Source organism: Schistocerca americana, chromosome 5, assembly GCF_021461395.2.
Source record: "Schistocerca americana isolate TAMUIC-IGC-003095 chromosome 5, iqSchAmer2.1, whole genome shotgun sequence".
Classification (NCBI taxonomy): domain Eukaryota; kingdom Metazoa; phylum Arthropoda; class Insecta; order Orthoptera; family Acrididae; genus Schistocerca; species Schistocerca americana.
This window is the reverse complement of record NC_060123.1, coordinates 417,115,192-417,138,429: the sequence shown is the minus strand read 5'-3', so window position 1 is coordinate 417,138,429 and position 23,238 is coordinate 417,115,192. Positions and strand designations below refer to the sequence as shown.

Genomic DNA, 23,238 nt, shown 5'->3' with positions numbered 1-23,238 from the left:
GTACATATCGAGTTACGTAATATGACATCCAAGGCTGTTCCTGGCAACTGCACAAATGCGACGCGGCTTCCCACACCGAGTGCGCGCTGATACGAATCTAGAAGAGAACTGGGGCCTTACTCCAGCGCACACGCTCTTATTTATATAGCCGCGGTGCTGACCGCCGAAGGCGCAACCGACAGCATTTGGCTCACTGACTAGCCGCTGGCTTAGCAAAACACCATTTCAATTTACTAAATAATTCCTTCACTCGCTGAAGACCGATGAAGCTCTCGATTTAATTGTGCAATCAGCACACAGGTGAGTGAGAATCTGTAATAAAATTCTGATGTGGCTAGGTTAAATACTTTTGGCGAGAGAATTGTTTTAGTTGTACTTCACGCAATAGATGAGCTCTGAACTTGCCCTTTGGAGAGACGCTAGAGCTATAGTTTTATAGCTACCTTTTTGAAACTTCTCACATCTTTGTTATTATAGCGTATCTCCATTCTAACTAAATCCAAACATCCTCGCTTTATCGAATCACTTACTTAATCTATCTTGCTTCCGAACTTTTAGGACACAAAAACAGAAAATCGTGAAAAAAAATGGCTCTGAGCACTATGGGACTTAACATCTTAGGTCATCAGTCCCCTAGAACTTAGAACTACTTAAACCTAACTAACCTAAGGACATCACACAACACCCAGCCATCACGAGGCAGAGAAAATCCCTGACCCCGCCGGGAATCGAACCCGGGAACCCGGGCGTGGGAAGCGAGAACGCTACCGCACGACCACGAGATGCGGGCAGAAAATCGTGAATTTCAACCAAAATATTACTCTGTGAGATCCAGCATGCTGTTTCCATTAAATTACAATGAAAAAGGAATCCGAATATAAATTTTGAAGTTCCTAGATCCTTCCTGTTGCGCCAATGATTTTTACGTAAAACGCCCAAATTTCGAAAACTGTTATAGTTACTGAACTGAAGCTTAACACATTATTGTTTTAGCATCACTCCTGACATGCTATCAACTTTCCAGATTATTTACTTTACGGCCGGCCGTGGTGGCCGAGCGGTTCTAGGCGCTACAGTCTGGTACCGCGCGACCGCTACGGTCGCAGGTTCGAATCCTGCCTCGGGCATGGATGTGTGTGTGATGTCCTTAGGTTAGTTAGGTTTAAGTAGTTCTAAGTTCTAGGGGACTGATGACCTTAGAAGTTAAGTCCCCATTTACTTTACTTTTAAGGTATTGCGCAACATTCGTGACGTCATAGCTAGTAACAGCGGACTAGGCTGGCACACAATGGAAAGCATATGAATTCTATATGGCGTGAGTAGGCTGCTTCCCTACATCTCATTCACAAGTTAGGTGTTCGTTGGGTTCCTTGCCGCTTAACATAAGGCCGTAATGAGCGACGAGGCTGATCGTGACCATTTTTTGTCGAAGATCGCCATAGGCGATGAAGTATGGTTTCATCACTTCGAACCGGAAACAAAACGGTAATCCATGCTTGGCGCCAATCCACCTCTCCTCCGAAAAAAAAAGTTCAAAGCCGCACCCTCAACTGGTAAAGACATGGCGACGGTCTTCTGGAAATCTGAAGGGGTTATTCGGTTTGATGTTGGCGCAACGATCACCTCTGAAGTGTACTGTGCTATTCTCAAGAAGCACAAAATGCAAACGGTCTTCTTGTTGACAACGGAAGGCATCACACAGCTCTGCGCACCCGGGAGGAGCTCACAAAACTTTATTGCACTGTTCTTCCTTACCTACTCTACAGCCCCGGTCTCGCACCTTCCGACTTCCAACTGTTTGACTCAGTTAACGATGCAGCGCCTGGATGACGGGAATGTTACTGATGCAGCAAAACGTTGGCTCCAGCGTTGACCAGTTGAGAGGTAGCATGCAAGCATACAGGCCCTCCCAGTAAGGTGGCGTAGGGCCGTAGTATTGAACGGAGATTATGTTGAAAAATAGCTTTTTGTAGCCAAAAGAGTGGGGAATCACATGGTGTATTGGAAACTTGAATAAACTGTGCTGCATTACTTATCGAATGCCCTTCGTATTGCCTCATCTGGGGACATTTTATAATAAGCTTGTTTTTCGTAAGTTATATAACAATTTCGGGAGTTCTAATACAGAACATAGTTTCTGGAGCTCTTAACCGTAACTCGTTTGTGTATAAATGTTTTAAGATATATAATTGGTACCTCTTGTGTTTTGGTAATTAGATTTTATCACTTGTTTAAACTGGGGTTTCAACGTTCTAAACGCTCATTTTCTTTCTCTCTGTTACAGTTCAGTGTTATCTGTTAATTATTGTTACTATTCCAAGGCTCCAGTGGGTTGGTTGTGTACAGGCCAGTTGACCAGAACTATCTCGTTAATATTCTGGAGTAAAAGTTGTTTATTTAAACGAGTTTGTAAAGATGATTATACTTTTTATTAATCTTACAGACGTTGTTTAACTCGAATGGAGTAACTGATCTTTCATGATTCAATGTGTACATATGTTTTTCAAGAAGTTGTATGTTTGTTATCTTAGATCGAAGACCAAGCTAATAAAACCTTGTGCTAACGCTAGGGTCAAAATAGTTTCTGGGACCTTACCACTTACCTGCTCTCTACCTATCTGGTTGTTTCCGCTGATTTCATGTGACTTTTTTTAACCAACCTCCTCAAAGTTCGACACTCCCTGTCCGTCAGTATATGAGGTCTGCTTGGTCGTGGAGTTGCTGTGAATGTTCCCTTGCGTTTCTATTTCACAATCATCTCATCAACAGTCGACTTGTGTAGTTTTAGAAGGGTTGAAATGTCCCTGTGCATCTGTAACTCAGATGAGATCTAATGACAAGTCCACATTCGAATGCACTGTGCTCTCCTGAACGATCTATTCTGTTTTTTTTTGCTTCTCTACTGATAGCTCAGAACTTCCCACCTCCTTTTCTACTAGCGGGTTCGACAGTACACGATGGTGTCCGTATACAACTGATTATCATTTAGTGTACCTAAAACCATGTTTTGTCGGAAATGACAAGTATTTTGGACAGGTCAGGTAAACTGCTGGTGAATCCTGTGGATGCCTTGGGCAAATGGAGGGAATATTTTGAAGAGTTGCTCAGTTAAGGTGAAAATACGATCAGTAATGTTTCAGATTTCGAGGTAGAATGGGATAGGAATGATGATGGAAATAGGATCACATTTGAGGAAGTGGAGAATATGGTCAATAGATTGCAGTGCAATAAAGCAGCTGGGGCGGATGAAATTAAGTCGGAACTCATCTAATACAGTGGAATGTCAGGTCTTAAATGGCTACACAGGATAATTGAAATGGCCTGGGAGTCGGGACAGGTTCCATCAGACTGGACAAAAGCAGTAATCGCACCAATCTTTAAACATGGAAACAGAAAAGATTGTAACAATTACAGAGGTATCTCTTTGATCAGCGTTGTGGGTAAAATCTTCTCAGGTATTATTGAAAGGAAAGTGCGAGTATTAGTTGAGGACCAATTGGATGAAAATCAGCGTGGGTTTAGGCCTCTTAGAGGTTGTCAGGACCAGATCTTTAGCTTGCGGCAAATAATGGAGAAGTTTTATGAGTGGAACAGGGAATTGTATCTATGCTTTATAGATCTAGAAAAGGCATATGACCGGGTTCCTAGGAGGAAGTTATTGTCTGTTCTACGAGATTATGGAATAGGAGGCAAACTTTTGCAAGCAATTAAAGGTCTTTACATGGATAGTCAGGCAGCAGTTAGAGTTGACGGTAAATTGAGTTCATGGTTCAGAGTAGTTTCAGGGGTAAGACAAGGCTGCAACCTGTCTCCACTGTTGTTCATATTATTTATGGATCATATGTTGAAAACAATAGACTGGCTGGGTGAGATTAAGATATGTGAACACAAAATAAGCAGTCTTGCATATGCGGATGACTTAGTTGTGATGGCAGATTTGATTGAAAGTTTGCAAAGTAATATTTCAGAGCTAGATCAGAAATGTAAGGACTATGGTATGAAGATTAGCATCTCCAAAACGAAAGTAATGTTAGCGGGAAAGAAATATAAACGGATTGAGTGCCAAATAGGAGGAACAAAGTTAGAACAGGTGGACGGTTTCAAGTACTTAGGATGCATATTCTCACAGGATGGTAATATAGTGAAAGAACTGGAAGCGAGGTGTAGCAAAGCTAATGCAGTGAGCGCTCAGCTACGATCTACTCTCTTCTGCAAGAAGGAAGTCAGTACCAAGACTAAGTTATCTGTGTACCGTTCAATCTTTCGACCAACTTTGTTGTATGGGAGCGAAAGCTGGGTGGATTCAGGTTACCTTATCAACAAGGTTGAGGTTACGGATATGAAAGTAGCTAGGATGATTGCAGGTGCTAGTAGATGGGAACAATGGCAGGAGGGTGTCCACAATGAGGAAATCAAAGAAAAACTGGGAATGAACTCTATAGATGTAGCAGTCAGGGCGAACAGGCTTAGATGGTGGGGTCATGTTACGCGCATGGGAGAAGCAAGGTTACCCAAGAGACTCATGGGTTCAGCAGTAGAGGGTAGGAGGAGTCGAGGCAGACCAAGGAGAAGGTACCTGGTTTCGGTTAAGAATGATTTTGAAGTAATAGGTTTAACATCAGAAGAGGCACCAATGTTAGCACTGAATAGGGGATCATGGAGGAATTTTATAAGGGGGCTATGCTCCAGACTGAACGCTGAAAGGCATAATCAGTCTTAAATGATGATGATGATGATGATGATGTCAGTTTAAATTACTGTCTACGTTCATTCCGATGCTTAATGTTTCCGCAAAAATTTAATGTAGCACGCATGTGACGACTCATATATTCTGACACCCGGTCGCAGGTTCGAATCCTGCCTCGGGTATGGATGTGTGTGACGTCCTTAGGTTAGTTAGGTTTAAGTAGTTCTAAGTTCTAGGGGACTGATGACCACAGATGTTAAGTCCCATAGTGCTCAGAGCCATTTGAATAATTTATTCTGACACCAAATACCACAGACCACAGACAGAATAACTTTACTCAGAGTGCCCTTACCACCCTGGAAGTCCCGTTCTGTGCAACAGAAGCTGCGTATTTTTCAGTTTTCTTTGTACTGTTCACAACAACGCAGAAATTGCTGCCCCATAACACATTTATATGTATCGCCACTGGGCTATGAAGACATCGGCTGTAAGCAATGGAAAGGAAGAAGCTGGTCGTTTTGAGAAATGTCGCAGTAAGGTTACAATAAAATATTATAAATAAGACATTTCAATTAAATGCAATATGATGATTTTATTCCGATAAGTCATTGTTTTGAAGTTTATTTAGAGTAACAACATATTTTAAAAAATGTTAATTTTACCGAAAATTATATTATTAAAAATTCGTCAATAGGTACTTCACATTGTGTACTTCTGAACTGAGTGCACTTAACATGAGTTAGCGTTGACTTACCACTGTTTACTTGCAAGAATTAACGAAACATTACTGCGAAACCTCTCAAAAATACAAATTTAAAATTTCTGAGTTGTTTGTTTTTTATACTAAGTCTTAAATGAACAATTTTTATAATAAAAAAGTATAACAGCCTCAAAAATTACTCTACATGCCAGCAAAATATAACTCTACATGCCAGCAAAATATTAAGTTAGTTCCACCAAATAACTTATTACAGCACATAAACAATATTAAAGATGGCCCTTTACATTTCTGCCATCACCCTGTTGCGTAAATTCACGTAAACTACGATAAGGGAGACAAGTTAACATTGTTTGTTTACTTGCTTAAAAAATATTCACATGGTTAACAACTTTTGAACGTTTGTGATCAGGAACGCATTCAAGATCTTCATCTAAGTCGTAGTTATGCGCATCAGCCTCAGAGCTCTCAGTTCCTGAAGGGTATTATCCTGGCACGAACACTTCACTTATTGTTACTACTGTCAGCCTTGTTTTTGGCAGTTATAAGTGTTCGCATGTACACTTCTTGACAAAGCTGCCATTAGAGCAAATCTGAAAGTACAAGTAGGCTGCCATTTCTCTATTTGGGGAAAGAGGAGGCACTTGCCCCTCGTGGACTCCGAATACAAACTTTTTATTCATTATAGAATTAGCTCGTATTTCAGCAATCATTGTCTGCGACGCCACTAAATTGTACATTTAACATTGCCGACAGCGACGAGAGACATTGTAGCGTTAGCAATCACTATACACTGAAGTGCCAAAGTCATGGGATGTCTCGTAATATCGTGTCGGACTTCATTTTGGCGGCCATAGTTCACCAGCTCGACGTGGCATGGACGCAAGAAGCCGTTGAAAGTCCCCTGCAGAAATACTGATCCATTCTGCCTCTATAACCGTTCGTAACTTCAAAAATGTTACCAGTGCAGTATTTTTCCGCATAAACTGATCTCTCGATTATGTTCGATAAATGTTCGATGGGGCTCATGTCAGGCGATCTAGGCGGCCAAATTATTCTCTCGGACTGTCCAGAAAGTTCTTCAAACAAATCCTGAACAAATGTGGCCCTGTGATGTGGCGCATTGTCACACATAAAAACTTCATCGTTGTTTGGGAACATGAAGTCCATAAATGGCTGCAGATGGTCTGTAAATAGCAGAACATAACCATTTCCAGTCAACCATCGATTCAGTTGGGCCAGATGACCCAGCCCATTCCATGTAAACACAGCCCACACCATGATGGAGCCACCACCAGCTTGCACAGTGCCTTGTTGACAACTTGGTTCCATGGCTTTGTAGGACCTGCTCCATCCTCGAACTCTACCATCAGCTTTTACCAATTGAAATTGGGAGTCACCTGACCAGGCCACTGTTTTCCAGTCGCCTATGGCCCAGTCGATATGTTCACGAGCTCAGGAGAGGCGCTGCAGGCGACGTTGTGCTGTTAGGAAAGGTACTCGCGTCGGTTGTCAGCTGCCATAGCCCATTAACGCCAAACTTCGCCGCACTGTCCTAAACTATACGCTCGTCGCGCCTCCCACATTGATTTCTGCGGTTATTTCCAGCACTTTTGCTTGTTTGTTAGCATGACAGCTCTACACAAGGGCCGCTGCTCTAAGTGGACGACGTCGACCACTGCGCTGTCTGTGATGAGAAGTAATGCTTGAAATCTGGTATTTTCGGTGCACTCTTCACCCTGTGGATCTCAAAATATTGAATTCCCTAACAATTTCCGAAATGGAATGCCCCAAGCGTTTATATCCAACTTCCATCCCAAGTACTAGGTCAGTTAATTCCCGTCGCGCGGCCATAATCACGTCGGACACCTTTTCACATGAATCATGTAAATACAAATGACAGTTCCAGCTTTGTACCCGATGCTACCGACATCTGTATAAGTTCGTATCGCTATCCCATGAGTTTTGTCACCTCAATGTATGTCTTCGGTTTTCTTTGCTGTCGCTGTTCATGACAAATAATACCGTTTCCTTGGTGCGACTGCGGTTTCAGCGCTGATCTGCAGTCAAGATGGATTCGAACCTCTACATTATGAAATTATAATTATAATTAATACTTTCAGCTGCTGACGGGTGTTGATATATATCGGCGGGGGCAGGTGAAAATGTGTGCCCCGACCGGGACTCGAACCCGGGATCTCCTGCTTACATGGCAGACGATCTATCCATCTGAGCCACCGAGGGCACAGAGTATAGTGCGACTGCAGGGACTATCTCGCGCACGCTTCCCGCGAGACCCACCTTATATGTCCACACATTACATTCGTAGTGTCCCTACCCAACACACTCATTACTCAACGAAGACATACTTACCAAGTCCCGTAAGAGTTCGGGTAAATATGTGTGCATCTGCACAGAAGAGGAAGGTCATGGCCGGTATTGCCAGAACTATATACTTATATGGATATGGTGTCTGTTCTTTCGGACATGTCATGTAAGCAGGAGATCCCGAGTTCGAGTCCCGGTCGGGGCACACATTTTCACCTGTCCCCGTTGATATATATCAACGCCCGTCAGCAGCTGAAGGTATTAATATATAATTCTAATTTCGTTCTAGACGGCTGCAGGTCATCAATATCCATATAAGTCTACAGTGTCATGCCGAAGTAATGCCTTCAATTATTCTCTTTCGGTTCCGCGTTCAACCCTTACGCAGCCGTAGAAAATAGCCAGTTTAAAACTCTTGCGCTCGTATTGCGTCGCCCATTAGTAACAAACAAACAGGGCAGCAGTATACGTGCGGGTCACCCGACTCACCCCATAACGTGGCCTCCTCCTCTTGATGCACAACGGAAACACAAGCGTAGTTGACCATTTGACTGTGGGAAAAAAATCTCGTAGTGTCTTGCTGATTCTGTATTCAGTTTTAAAAGTCAGAGCTATTGTAATGTGCTCGGAATAACACAGCGACGCTGTGGTTGTAGATGTGCACATCTATTCATAATCCCAAGCATATCAATCGAAAAAAGATAATACTATTCTCAGCGCTAGAAGAGAAGGAAAACAGTCTGAAGGTTCGAGGACGAAGAAGTAAAAAATGTGTTCCCCAGGGCTACCACTTCTCAAAGTCTAAGGGCGCAACACGGCGCCACATGCAGTCACAGAGCTAAGGAGTCTGCATTTCAATTGGCATGCTTCATAATAACGCGAAAACTCGAGAGACGAGGATTACCCTGATGCAGTTCTAGGCTGCCAAATTTTGATTCCAACCGTAAAATTATGCTTCTGGGAGGTTTCTCACATTAATTTAATTGTTTAGTGGCCCAGGCCTACACTTTACTTAACCAATACAAAAAAAATGTTCAGCTTCGGTCGTGCCAATCAACACTAAGATATAGAAATCACGAAAGTACTGCAATATATAAATTAACGTGAACAAAGGTGCACTTTTAAAAGCAAACAAAGTATTATGCATAGTATCAAACATGAAGAAGCCTTTCTTAAGGTAAATTATTGTTTCTTCATTTTGAGGAGAATTAATGTGTCATTATTGATGACTTGCAGCAGGATTTTTTCAGCCACTCTGACTTTTTTTCCTGTTTCAGATTTTCAGTTTCAACTTCTTATTATGGAAGCATGAATAAATAATTTTTGTCAATATGTTCTATCTTTATTTCACAACTCATTGGATACGCTGGATTTAATCATATGATGATGTAATATCAGTTCGTTGAATCAAAAAGGTGGCATCCATATTTACATTAGAAACATAAAAAGATATACCTTGCACATACTGTTGAAATATACTTGCCATTTTGTACCAAACTAATCTACCTCATAAATACTAAGCGGGTATACAGTGTATCAATATTTTGAGATGCAAAAGTGTTGTGTAATTATTGTCAAACTTAGTTCTCGGGACACGACACGTTTTCAAAATCACGAAATCAGTTATTTCAAAACCGGTAAATTTGAATTTTGCCTGCTCTTGTAAAACTTCTGCGGACGCCCAAGCATGCAGTAGCTTGCAGTAGCTAAGTCTCATAGACCAACTCTTAGCGTTGTTTACAATCGATGTCTTATTAATTATGTGCACATTGCTTCCAGATGTCTGAATCACACCCCATTCCTACTATAATTTGCATACTATCGACTTACAAATTAGATTTAAAAAAATTGTGTTGCTCTGGAAACTGCTGCAATCACTCAAAAATACCTCATTTATGATTCATCTCGTTTTGGCCTGTTTTTCGAGTATATCTTCCACCGTAATTTTGAAAAAAAAATCGAAATTTTCACATTTTGCCACCAATTTCTCAGAAACGAAGGTTTCAACTCAAAAGTACACAGGTATATAAAATTTGGATTTAAATTATTTTCTGGGCTTTCTGAAAACCTAATATGAAGCTATACAGGCCTGAGCCAAAAAAAGTTTGCTTGAAATGTGGTCGTTTCATAGATATTATATGTATATATTGTGGAGACAAAGTGGATTTTTCAGTAAATGTTAGGAAGATTATCTTCCTTGAATAGAGAGTCAGCCCCTTTTCCACGTTTGAAGCGTGTTAGAACTTAATTAATACAGGATTTTATGTTTATATGCGGATTTACTTTTTAATTAAAAACTTAGTTTCTGAGAAACAGGAAGAAAATCGGAAAAAAGCGCGAAAATACCGAGGGTTTTTCAACATGATGGCGGAAGCTCCACTCGGAAATCGGGGCAGGCTAAAATTAATCTCGAAGGAGGCATGCTTAAGTGATTAAAACTCCATCAATTTTTCTGAGACAGAACTCAAAATTTGACAGACCTATTACTCCACTTAAACGATTTGTTTGAGCGTCCCATCACCTTTCCCGTCGGCAGCGTCATTTCTTTCTCTTTCTCATCACCAATGAATTTATTAGCGTATTAGCGATAACAACAAACTGCCATATCTGCGCACAATAGCCTTTTACGTGATCGCTTCCCATGCTTGCACTGCGAAGTAACATCGTGCATTACTTTGAGCTGGAGCTTGGCTCTACTTATGAACAGACATATGGCCAGGTTAGTTCTCCCTGTGGTCGGGTTACGGTCCGCTTTGTTGGGTATACACAGTGCTCATCGAATGTTGACAACGGTTTATACACTGAAAGTACCAGGACTGAATGCAGTTACAATACAGAAAACCCTTAAATAGGCCATGCTGTATGTAAAATTATGTATAGACACTCAGGTGACAAAAGAAGTGGGAAACTCTTAGCAACGTTTCGGAACGTCTTTTGCCGGGCATACTACAGCAGCTCAACGTGCCATTGACTCGACAAGTCGTCGGTAATCACCTGCAGAAATACTGAGCCATCCATAATTACGAAATTGTTGCCGGTGCAGGATTTTGTGCACGAATTGACCTCTTGATTATGTCCCATAAACATTCCATGGGATATGTCGGACGATCTGTGTGGCCAGATCATTCGCCCGAATTGTTCAGAATGTTCTTCAAACCAATGGCGAACAATTGTGGCCCAGTGATATGGCGAGTTGTCATCCACATAAATTCCATCGGTTTTTGCTGCAGATAGTCTCCAAGCAGCCAAACATAACTACTTCCAGTCAATGATCGGTTCAGTCGCAACAGAGGACCCAGCTCACTCCATGTAAATTCAACCCACACTTTGATGGAGCCACCACCAGCTGCACAGTGCCTTGTTGACAACTTGTGTCTATGGTTTCATCGGGTCTGCGCCACACTCGAGGCCTGCCATCGGCTCTTACCAACTGCGGTCGGGACTCGTCTGAGCAGGACACGGATTTCCAGTCGACTATGGTCCAACCGATATGGTCACGAGCCCAGGAGAGGCGCTGCAGGCGATGTTTGCTGTTAGCAAAGGTACTCGCGTCCGTCGTCTGCTGCCACAGCCCATTATCGCCAAATTTCGCCGCACTGTCTTAACAGATGCGTCCGCGGCACCTCCTACACTGATTCCTGCAGTCATTTCACACCTGTTGCTTGTCTGATAGCACTGACAACTACGTAAATGCCGCTGCTATCGGTCGTCAAGTGAAGGCGTCGGCCACTGCGTTGTCTGTGGTGGGAGGTAATACCTGAAATATGGTATTCTCGCCACACTCTTGATATTGAGTATCTCGAAATATTGAATTCCCTAACGATTTGCGAAATGGAGTGTCCTCTGTGTCTAGCTCCAGCTACCATCCCGCGTTCAAAGTCTGTTATTCCCGTCGTGCGGCCATAGTCACGTCGGAAATCTTGTTACAACGAACACCTGAGTACAAACGACAGGTCCGCCAATGCACCGCCCTTTTATACCCTTTATACGAGCGCCATCAGTATATATGCATATCGCTAACTCATAACTTTTGTCGCGTTATTGTATTTCAGGCCACTGAAATTGCTTTTAAAATAAATAGGGGCGAAATGTGTTTGGAGAGTTGTACACAGACGTAACCGCAAAATCATCAACAAAGTGACAACGCGATATTAAGATATCAGCATGTTGTTCCCTGCTGCTACTCATAAGTTTTACATATTATTCTTAGTTCTCAATTTCTTGTTCATATTTTCGAGGTATGTACTGCCTGTAAATGCATGGTGCTGCAGTATCTTCACGTCGTTGACGATGAGACGATATTTTAGGATTTTCTCGTAATACATTAACACTCTATTCCTTAGCATGTAGGTGATTAAGCAGATTTCCCGTATATGTTGAACACACAAAATAACTTTTTCCATAAGAAAAATAATAAATGTATCAAGCAAATGATGTTTAGCTACCGAAGGAACATTAATGTGGATGATTGCATTTCTTTTATCTTTGTTCGTTACGACGAAATGAACAACAGTACTTTTTTAAATAGCACCTCATATTTTTTATTCAGAAATGTGTATCTTCTCCTCAAGAACTGTTTGAAAATGTGTCACGTATTCACGTAAACGCAACAGTCATCTTAATAAGAAACAGGACGACTCTTCAATATCATTTTGTGTTACTGTAATCAACAGTAGAACATCCAAAGGTGCTCAAAGTGGTGACATTAGTCCGCGCACTGATGAAAAATGGTTCAAATGGCTCTGAGCACTATGGAACTTAACTTCTGCGGTCATCAGTCCCCTAGACTTAGAACTACTTAAACGTAACTAACCTAAGGGAATCACACACATTCATGCCCGAGGCAGGATTCGAACCTGCGACCGTAGCAGCAGCGCGGTTACAGACTGAAGCACCTAGAACCGCTCGGCCACAGCGGCCGGCCGCTGATCAAAAATTCATCGTTGTTTCCACTGTTTCCTCATGAATTGAGCTACAAGCAATATTCTCTGGATTGGAATATCGCGATAGATAACGTCTTTTGTATATACCCAAACAAACAAAAAGTTCGGAAGAGTTAAGTCAGGTCAATCCGCTGTTCCTACATGATCAATCCGTCTGCGAGGATACCTTCAGTTCAGAAACGACGCGCAAACAAAGCGTTATGCGCTGGACGCCGTGTTGGTACCACATTAGCATTCTGATTCTTAGCAGCACTTCGTCCAAAAGACGCGGAAGAATTCGCGTGAGAAAGTTGACATATAACCTGCTATTTAGATTACCACTGATGAAGTAAGGGCCTACAATTGCAGTACGAAGCATCTGACACCAGACATTAACAGACGCCATGTCTTAGGAACCGTGACCCCTGTGTGTTATAGTAAATAAACAAACATTGTGTGGATCACAACTTTTATTTGCCGACAACCGATTTCATCTGCTTTGCAGATCATCTTCAGGTCTGACGCCGCAAAGCGCAGTTTGTCAACATTGTGTGAAACAGTGAGTTAGCTTCAGACAGCACCGACGCGTAGCCGCGCGGTCAGGGGCGCCTTGCCACAGTTCGCGTGACTGCCCCTGTCGGAGGTTCGAGTCCTCCCTAGGGCATGGGTGTGTGTGTGTGTGTGTGTGTGTTGTCTTTAGCGTAAGTTAGTTTCGGTTAGATTAAGTAGGGTGTAAGCCTAGGGACCAATGACCTCAGCAGTTTGGTCCCAGAGGAACTTACCAAAAAAAAAAAAAAAGTCTTTTGACAACGTTGACAAACTGCACTTTGGGTTGGTTGGTTGGTTTGGGGGATTAAAGGGACCAGACTGCGACGTTCATCGCTCCCTTTGCCCTTTGGGCTTTGGGGCGCTAGACCAGGAGATGGTCTGCAATATTGACTGAAACCAATTGTCGGCAAATAAAAATTGTGATCCAGAAGGTGTTTATTTATTTACCAGAAATTAACTCTTGAATGACACTGACATTCCACCTGTGGTGGCCATCGCTGGTTTCCGCTGGATCAATAACGGATGTTTTCTATGTGATTATTTGCCCTATCTTCGAGAAGGAACACTCATCGGTAAAAAGAAAATCGGAAAAGAAGTTCTGGATAGCAAGGATTTCTGCTGTGCCCACTGTCAGAACTGTACACGATTCTCTAATGTTGTCCAAGTGTACTTGATAAGGATGGTGACGAGTTATAAAGCGATGTACACTGGTTTTAGGAATACCAATCTTCTGTTCAAGCTGTGGTGTGCTCACGTATGGATTCCTTATTAACAGGAACGAGAACAGCAATTTCGAGGGCTCCGTATGTGACGACGATTGCTGCTCGCGTTCCCTTGGCTTGACACTTTCCGTCTTCTGAATCGTCACAACAAGACGAGAAAGCATCCGTCTGGAAGGTGGGTTCTTGTCAGGATGTCGCTCTCTGTGTCTATAGAGTTCCTCTCCCTGAGTAGCACAACACCTACTTTCAGTCATAATACAATAAAAATAATCACGCAGTTTTTAATCAAGGAATGCCTTTACTGTAAACTACATATCGTTTAAAATTACTACGGTAGGCCTACTGCACTACATGTACCCATATTGCAGATAAAAAAAGTTATTACAGTTACTGTTCTGCTAACTTATATTCACCATAGATGAGTAGCATTTCTACCTTCTCTTCGTTAGTGCACATTGTACTCACACAAAACCTTCAACTGGAACTCAATGGCCGGTGTACATCCTCCTTTTGTTTCCATTTGTTTACTGTCAACTTGAACAAATGGACGAGCTACGCCACACACGGGCACCGGCGCTGTGTGCTATTATAGGGGTCAAAGTCAATTCTGTGTTACGCTTTTAATAACGCCATTATTACGCAAAAGGTACTACACTGTGCTACTTTTTTGAACATGTTTTCAGGAGAGGAATTTAATTACTGAATAAAAGATGTAGGAGTGGCTGTGCGGTTTGAAGCGCCATGTGACAGATTGTGCGGCCCCTCCCGTCGGACGTTCGAGTTCTCCCTAGGGCATGAGGGTTGTGTTGTTCTTAGCGTAAGTTAGTTTAAGTAGTATGTAAGCCTAGGGACCGATGACCTCAGCAGTTTGGTCCCTTAGGAATTCACACACATTTGAACATAAAAGATGTAGGGTATTCGCAGAGAAGAAAGTTACAATAAAAGCCATCATGGTGTTTAATGTCCCCATGGTAGCTAAACAGCAGTTGCTTGATACGTTTGTTATATTTCTTCTGGACAAAGTTATTTGGGGTGTTCAAGACAAAAAGAGCCTCTGAATAGCGAAATGTATTTGCTTTTGTGCGAGACTCTCAGTTAACAGGTAAAGAGTTCCGGCATGACTGCTGGTGTAGGCGTGGCGAGCGATAAGTTGTCCTACGCTTTCCCCTGTCGACTCGTTATCATCCGTTGATAATGCGAAACGAACGGATGTAGTATCTGTGGAGCAACTACCTTTCAAGTCATTGATATACAGTATTCTGATGATACTCACGCTCAGCAAACGAAGTTGCTGCTCGCAGTAAATTGTGAGTCGTCACGAGATGATTATGAGAAGGCGCCTTTCGCTTAATTTTCGAATTTAAGTTCGATATTTATTTTCCGGAGTGTAGCAAACCGCACTGGTTCGTTGCCTCACTGCCATTTACTACCGGCTTATCAAGTTCGTCTGCTAACATCTCTCAGAGTCACTGATAAACACACCCACAATTGTAGTACAGGCTTAATTATAGACTCAGTTTTTTACTGTAATTACATTTTTTAAACTCTTTCTTGGCTATATGCATGAGCAAAGTTTTGTAACAACTTGACTCTTACAAGAGGAGGCCGGCAGTTGTGGGTCGCGGATCTTGTTAAAATTTCACGAATATGTTCTTTGTCGCGGAAAAGTCGACACCAGTTTTGTCTTTTAGCTTAATATTCCATAATTCTGGGCAAAATAGCCTTTGATGTTTTCTGTTCTTCAAGTCTTAAAAGCTATACGATTTTTGCTTTCCGTGGGTCAATGGCAAAGGCATCCAATAAGTAATGCAACGCATTTTTTCTCGGTCATTTTCGGTTTAAAAACTTCGGAAATTGTTGTGAGACATCATGGAATATTCCTGCTTCAGTTGCTATAGTTTCTTGAAGTTCCGATAGGTGGCGGTGCTATACATAGCCTTCAAAATGGCGTTTGTGACGGAGGTGCATTCCAAGCAGAGAGCTATCATTCTGTTTCTTTAGGCAAAAAACCAGAGCATCGCACATATTCACAGGCGCTTGCAGAATGCCTACGGACACCTGTCAGTGAACAAACGCACGCTGAGTCGTTGGGCGAGGCATCTGTCACTATCGCAAAGAGGTCGCGAAAATTGTCTGATCTCCAGCGTGGGTGCAAAGTTCCTTCGGATAGACATGCAGGCAGGCACTTCGGTGACTACAGTCGTTATAAAAGACATGAAAGGTGTTCACAATTGCAAGTATGGACTACCACCAACTGTATAATGGAATGAGAACAACGAAAATTTGTATCGGACCGGGATTCGAACCCGGATATCCAGCTTACCGTGAGCGGTTGCCTCAGCATTCGGCTATCCGAGCACGACTCATGGCCAGACCCAAACTTCTATTCGTCGTCAACCAAGTGTCCACAATCTGTATTCTTATGTCCATTGTGTATAATGCAGTGCCTGTGTTATTCCTAATTACGACGCGAATTTCCATGCATGCGTGTCCGAAGAAACTTTGCGTCGTAATTTTGAATAACACAGGCACTGAAACATTGTATTTATCCGCCGACACCAGGCAAGCGACTTTCAACTAAAATGTCTCCTCTGTACAGGAATAGAAATAATAGACGTACGAGTACAGATTGTGGACACATGGTTGAGGACTATGGAAGTTTGGGTTAGCCGTGAGTTGTGTTCGGATAGTCAAACGGTATCGCAACCGCTCGCGGTAAGCGGGAAATCCGTGTTCGAGTCGAAGTCCGGCACAAATTTCCGTTGACATCATTCTGTTATACAGCTGATGGTAACCCATATTCACAAGAGCTAATCCATTTCATGATTCTCATTCCAGGTAATCCACGGAATGCACAACTGGAAATCTTTGATGGTAGTGCTGACACTCTCGTCCACCATGTGGGGTTCACAAAGGTGTGTACCCGCCAGGTTGCTCACTGCCTAACAGAAGACCATAAAGAGCAACGAAGGACCATCTGTGCAGAATTACTTGCGAGCTACGAGGCTGATGATGACAATTTTTTTGTCGAACAGCATCAAAGGGGATGAGACATGGGTTCGTCACTTCGAACCAGAAATAAAACGACAATCCATGCAGTGGCGCCAAACCACATTTCTTCCCAAGAAAAAGTTCAAAGCCGCACCCTCAGCTGGTAAAGTGACGGCGAAAGTCTTCTGAGAGCCTGAAAGGTGTTATTCTGTTTGATGTCCTCCCTCATGTTGCAACGATCAACTCTGAAGTGCGTTGTGCTTCGCTCAGGAAGTTGAAGAAATGACTTCAGTGTGTTCGTCGTCACAAAATGCAAATGCTCTTCTTCTCCATGACAACGCAAGGTACCACAAAGGTCTGTACACGCGAGAGGAGCTCACAAAACTACACTGCACTGCTCTTCCACCCTACAGCCTGGATCTTGCACCTTCTGACTTCCGTCTGTTTGGCCCAATGAAAGATGAGCTCCGTGGGAAGCAGTAAGAGGATGATGGGGAGGTTATCGATGAAGCGAGACGTTGGCTCCGACATCGGCCAGTAGAGAGGTACAATGAGGGCATATGCTCTCCCAGTTAAGCGGAGAACTGAACGAATATTATGTTGAAAAATAGGATTTTGCATGTAAAAGAGTGGGGAATAATATGGTGTGTTGGGCCCTGAATAAAACCGCTTTACTAATCGAACGTGTGACGTACTTGTGGTTTTTAGAGGAGACGTGGAGGAAAGTCAACACACGGGTGGCAGAATGATAACGACATCTGCAATTATCACAGTGCAATAAATCGGCGATGGGGAACACTACTGAGACTGTGGACGACCTATCATCTTCCAGGAACCCCTCGTGCATGCAAAACAGTCATAGACGCACTGACGCAAAATACGCGAGGCGATTAAAATTATTAAGCAGTATGATAAAATTAATAAAGAGGATGGCTACAAACTTCTGGCGTCCTCGTGTACGTCTTACAATCCCTTCCTTCAAATATGTTTGCAATCCAAAATTTTCCGTTGTCTCTCCTTTTCATGGCTTTTCTGAAAGTATTAATAAATACGGCAGATTTAGAATTATTTGGGTTTATTTGCAGTGTGAGTAACGTAAAAATTGAAAATAAAAAAAATTCCGCATTGGACTTGACCCCACAACTCTCCGATTACCGGTCAGCAAACTTACCATTACGGCAGCCGCTGCATGGATACTATGCTAACATAAATGCCTCATTACTCGCCCGACCCGCGCAAGAATGCTATTTTTCCTAAACCTTGGCCATCTGGAGCTTGCATTTCTGCCACTTTCCTTTCTACGTAACTGTTGTGCCTGTGGTGTTAAGAAGAATGATGCAATGTTCCTTCGGACATGCATGCACGTCCGGAGAACACTACATCGTTTTTCTTAACAACACAGGCACTGCAATATCGTATTTATCCGTCGATGCAAGGCGACTTTCAATTCAAATGTCCTCCCCTGTCCGAGAAGTACATAATGTGTGTACAAGTTCAGGTTATGACGCAGGTTCAAATGGTTCAAATGGCTCTGAGCACTATGGGACTTAACAGCTGTGGTCATCAGTCCCCTAGAACTTAGAACTACTTAAACCTAACTAACCTAAGGACATCACACACATCCATGCCCGAGGCAGGATTCGCACCTGCGAGCGTAGCAGTTGCGCGGTTCCGGACTGCGCGCCTAGAACCGCGAGACCACCGCGGCCGGCTGTGACGCAGGAAGGACGACATATGGAAGTCTGTGTCTGGCCATGATTCGTCCACGGATGGCCACAGCGGTTAAGGCGACCACCCACGGAAAGCGGGAAATCCGGGTTAGAGTCCCAGTCCGGCACAAACTTTCACTATCGTTATTCCCTTATACAGCTGATGGTAGTTCATATTCACGACGGCGAATACATTTCATGTATTCATGCTTTCATATCTGGCCAAACGCTGCATATACCAAATATATGGAAGAAACTGGTCATGACGAGTACGATGATGATGTCTGGGGTGAGGTCGGTTGCGCTTGGTGCGGCCCTGCCCGTTGCCGGCGCGCTGTAAGGCACGGAGGCTCGGACTAGGGCGTATCGCTTCTAGTAGGGCGTGCCGTGACAGGCCTCACAAGGGGAAGTGACGCGTCTCTTATAGCCTCTCCTTCCCAAATCGCTCTTTCCGGCTTCCCGTGGTGCCAGACGTTAAGCTCGGTATTTCTCGGGCCCACCCGAACGCTGCCCTGCGACAAAAGGGAGAGCTACGACCCAACCCGATGCGAAAGCGAAGGGTGCGTGGCACAGGGGGAGCTGTGTCGAGGGACCGAAGATCTGTCCCTTGGGGGTGAGAGTTGAGTGGGGCTGCTAGGCCGCAGGGGGATGTTCCTCACTTGTGTGAGACCCCTCTGCACTGGGCGGCTGCTGCTCCTCTCCCTCTCTCTTTTCGCAGGGCACAGACCAGCAGGTGCTCTGCATGCCGGCGACCTCGTTTGTCGGCGTGGAATCTCGGCGCGAGTCGGCAAGGACGCTTCGCCGCGCCCCTGGGTAACCGGGGCATGTTCTGCCAAACCCAGGAGGTGGTGACATCGCCTGGGTTAGCTGGGTCCAGACTGCTGAAAGACTGTGTGACCGGCCCACCACCTGAGTAGGAGTGGGTCCTTGGCCGAGAGGTGGAAGGTCGGGCTAGTAGGTGGCGAAGGACGAGAGGAGCATCTGCCCCTCCGGAGTGCAGGGTGCACTTGCCGATGAGCCTCGAGTGAAATCTTCAATGACGGGGCCACCGAGGGGGACCAGTACGTTGGTGACAGCGTGCTGAACTCGGTAGCCCAAGAGTGCCCTTGGCCTTGGGCGAGGACGGTGGGCGAGCTGCAGCAGACCCCTCCCATGCCAGAGGAGCTGGTCCGAGGTGAGAGACGAGCTCCCCTTCCAACTTTATTCATTCGTGTACTCAATATGGCTGACCAAGAGATGAGTCACTCAACTGTTCTTTCGACGTGTTCGATACTTGCTGTTCCCACCCAGAAGAGGGCCTGGGCAGAACGTAGTAAATGTAACAGAAAGGCATACGAGAATAAATCAGTTACTAGATTCCAGTATAAAAAATCGAAAAATAAGCAACACAGTAGTTCTCTCAATTAGAAAAGAACTCGTCGCCTGGGCTGTTGCCATCGTGAAGCTCGAGGGGCGACTGGAGGAGTTGGAGAAGGAGAACGAACGACTACGAAAACAGCCTACCAAAACATGGGCTGGAGTGGTCGCGCAGGCGGCCACCAAAACGCAGACAAGAGAGACGATAGCTAAGGTGTCCAAAAGACTGGACACGGCAGTCTTTCTAAAAGGACATCAAAAAGCAGAATTTTACAACAACGGTGAACCCTGCATCAGATAAATTAAAAATAAATAAGGTCAAGGCAACCAAAAATGTTGTGATAGTTGACGTTGCCACTGAAGAAGACAGAGATAAAATACTCAACCATGTGAAATTAAATAAGTTAGTTAAATGTGAACCGCCTAAAAAGCGGAATCCTCTAGTAATCTTATACAATGTTCCCACTGCAATAAATGAAAACGACATTTATGTAACAATAAATCAACAGAATTTTGAAGACATGAGTTAGGAGACATTTAAGAACGAATTTAAATTGCGCTTCAATACTGGACATCAAGAGCGTGATGTTGTGCACCATGTTGCCTAAGTCTCGGGGAACATGTGGCGCAAGCTCACCACTATGAGCAGAGTATATATGGGATTACATTCAATTAACGTAAGAGACTATCTCATACTTCCCCAGTGCCACAACTGTGGTGACCTAGATCACGTACACAAACACTGTGAGCGAAAGCCGGCTTGCTCCAGGTGCGACGCAGTAGATCATGCCAGAAAAACCTGCGGCAGAACAGGGATATGTATACCCTGCACGCGGAGAGGAAAAAGAAGTTGTAACGCCACAGGAAGAAACTGCCCTACCTACAGGGTACTAGAGCAGAGACTCATTTTAAGAACTGATTATGGCTGAGCCCATATCAGGTCACAGGAAGCCTAAAAGAAAGTCCCCGAGTAAAAGGTTGAGGGATGCATTAAGGGCCAGCAGATTTAGGGAATTTTTGCAAAGAGTTTCCAAGATAAAACCGAAAGTGTGGAAACGAGAGATGCAGGTGTGCAAACGGACCCTTGTGGTCAGACAGGTGCTCCCTCTCCCTCAAACCGGGGACCAAGGTGGCCTGAAGAGATAGAACGACCAAAAGTGCTTCCTGTGGTAGGAAGTCTTCTAATGACAAAGCAAAATGACACACTTAATAAACAGAAAGTGCAAGTTAACATTGTTAGCAGTACATGTTCATCCACAAATCCATCGACTCATAGAGGTCTGGGCGTAGATCCCAATAGGGTATACCCCAACCTAGAACATGCATTACAACTAGCATGCCTGGAGGAGCCGGCAATCCTCACCACAGTCCTAAGACATGTGGTACGTGTTGGTCATGAATACGGTAGAGACGTCGCCTTCTCGGTAATGGAGGCTGTAGATAGAATACAGCTAAAGACAATGAATCTCCCCACCGACTTCGGACCCCTACGAGACCTGGTTAAAAAAGTTTTTGAAAGAAGAAATGAGAAATTTGATCTAAATGAACTTTACAATCAATCTGTCATCACAAACGGAAGATTAGCTCACGACTGGAGCAAAAACTGGCCAGAATCACACATCAGAACATACTTCGCACGTGAACCTTTTAAAAGTAGGACAGATTTATTCACATAACATTAAGTTAGTCATGCAGGAACTCTGGAGAGTCGTGGAGGAGAGGGGTCTGGATGTGCTCTGTTTGCAGGACCCATACTTCCAAGATGGGCGAATCCCATTTGCAGCAGCAAACTGGCAAGCAATTCACAGTGGAGTAGAACACAGAGCTGCAGTAATAATTATCAACAAAGCGTTAAGAGCGACGGTCCTTTCTCAGTTCTCTGATAACCACTGCAACGTCGTGGAACTACATTCACAAGCTGGAGTACTGTACATCATCAACAAGTACTTCCAGTATGGCAGAGGAATAGATGAGTTCCTAGATAAACTAACACAAGTGACCACGGCGTTCTGGGGGTGTAGATGCATCATCACAGCTGACATAAATGCGAAGTCACACCTATGGTTCAGCGGCACCCATGATGATCGGGGAGAAAAAGCCGAGGAAACCACCATGGCGTTACAGCTAATGGTCGCCAATTAACAAGGGAACCCCCTCCCCCTCCCCCCCCCCCCCCCCACCTATGCAGGAGGTGGGGGCGAAGGCACGAACATCGATGTTACCCTGGTCACGCCCAATCTTGCAACCAGGGTAGACCCCAGCAGCTGCTCGACCATCTGATCCAGAGTATGCCAACCCGTTGTGCAACCTGTGTACGTGTGCATGTTCATCATACACCATACTGATGTCGGGTCACATGCGCAGGAAACAGTGACATTTTGTAGCACATGTGTTTCGGGACGGTTTTCTCAACTTATCACCAATACCGTGGACTTACAGACCTTTGTCGTGTGTGTTCCCTATGTGCCTAAGCTATTAGCGCCAGTTTTGTGTAGTGCCACGTAGTGTGGCACCACATTCTGCAGTTATCCTTAATTTATGAGCATGAGTGTAGATACATGTTTCGATGTATTATTGTCCTTCAACGTATTCACAAGCATTATGCTTAAGCCGTTGCCAGCTATGTGGAAGCCTTAGGATACCCTCAGCAGCGCACATTGCGTTGATGGTTCCAACCGAGCGGTCTGAAGCAAATGCCATTAAGTGCTTTCTTCATCTTAGAAATCCAGCTGAAGTCATAAGGGCTACGTCCACGGAATATAGTGGGTGGTAGAGTATTTCCCAGCGCCATCGATCGAACAAATCAGTAATACCCTGCCCAATATCCGCCCGAGCACTGTCGTGCAAAAGTAAATCGGAACTGTATGTTTCCTCCTACGGTGCTGCTTGGTTTTGTGTCGTGTGAAATTCTTCGCTCCTAAGACTCTCTTTTTCATGCTTTTACTCTAGGAAGTATTATTGCTATGTGTTACCATTTTAGGTATTAGAGAGAGAAGATCACTGTTCCTAAAAGTATTGTATTCTTTCTACAAAAATATATCCTAAATTAACCATAGCAGGTTTAGGCCCAGGTTTGAACTCTTCGGGTTGTTAGAATTACAGTATTCGTTCATTAGACTACTTTTTATATACTAAGACAATCGCGAGACTCCAAGATTTGTGGAATGACAGACACAACGGTTCAGCTGAATAATGACAGTAGTCGTACAAATATTCGCAAGTTGTCAAGTGAAGATCAGTGGGAAGCATGGAAATG

General features: G+C 43.9%; 1 protein-coding gene and 1 non-coding gene across 2 annotated transcripts in view; both read right to left on the bottom strand.

Moving 5' to 3' along the window:
* Positions 1-23,238, bottom strand: part of LOC124615707 (lysosomal acid glucosylceramidase-like) — a 121,798-nt gene that overhangs the window by 72,411 nt on the left and 26,149 nt on the right. The window lies entirely within an intron of this gene.
* Positions 7,576-7,650, bottom strand: Trnat-ugu. Its single transcript has one exon. It is a non-coding gene; the product is annotated as a tRNA-Thr (tRNA).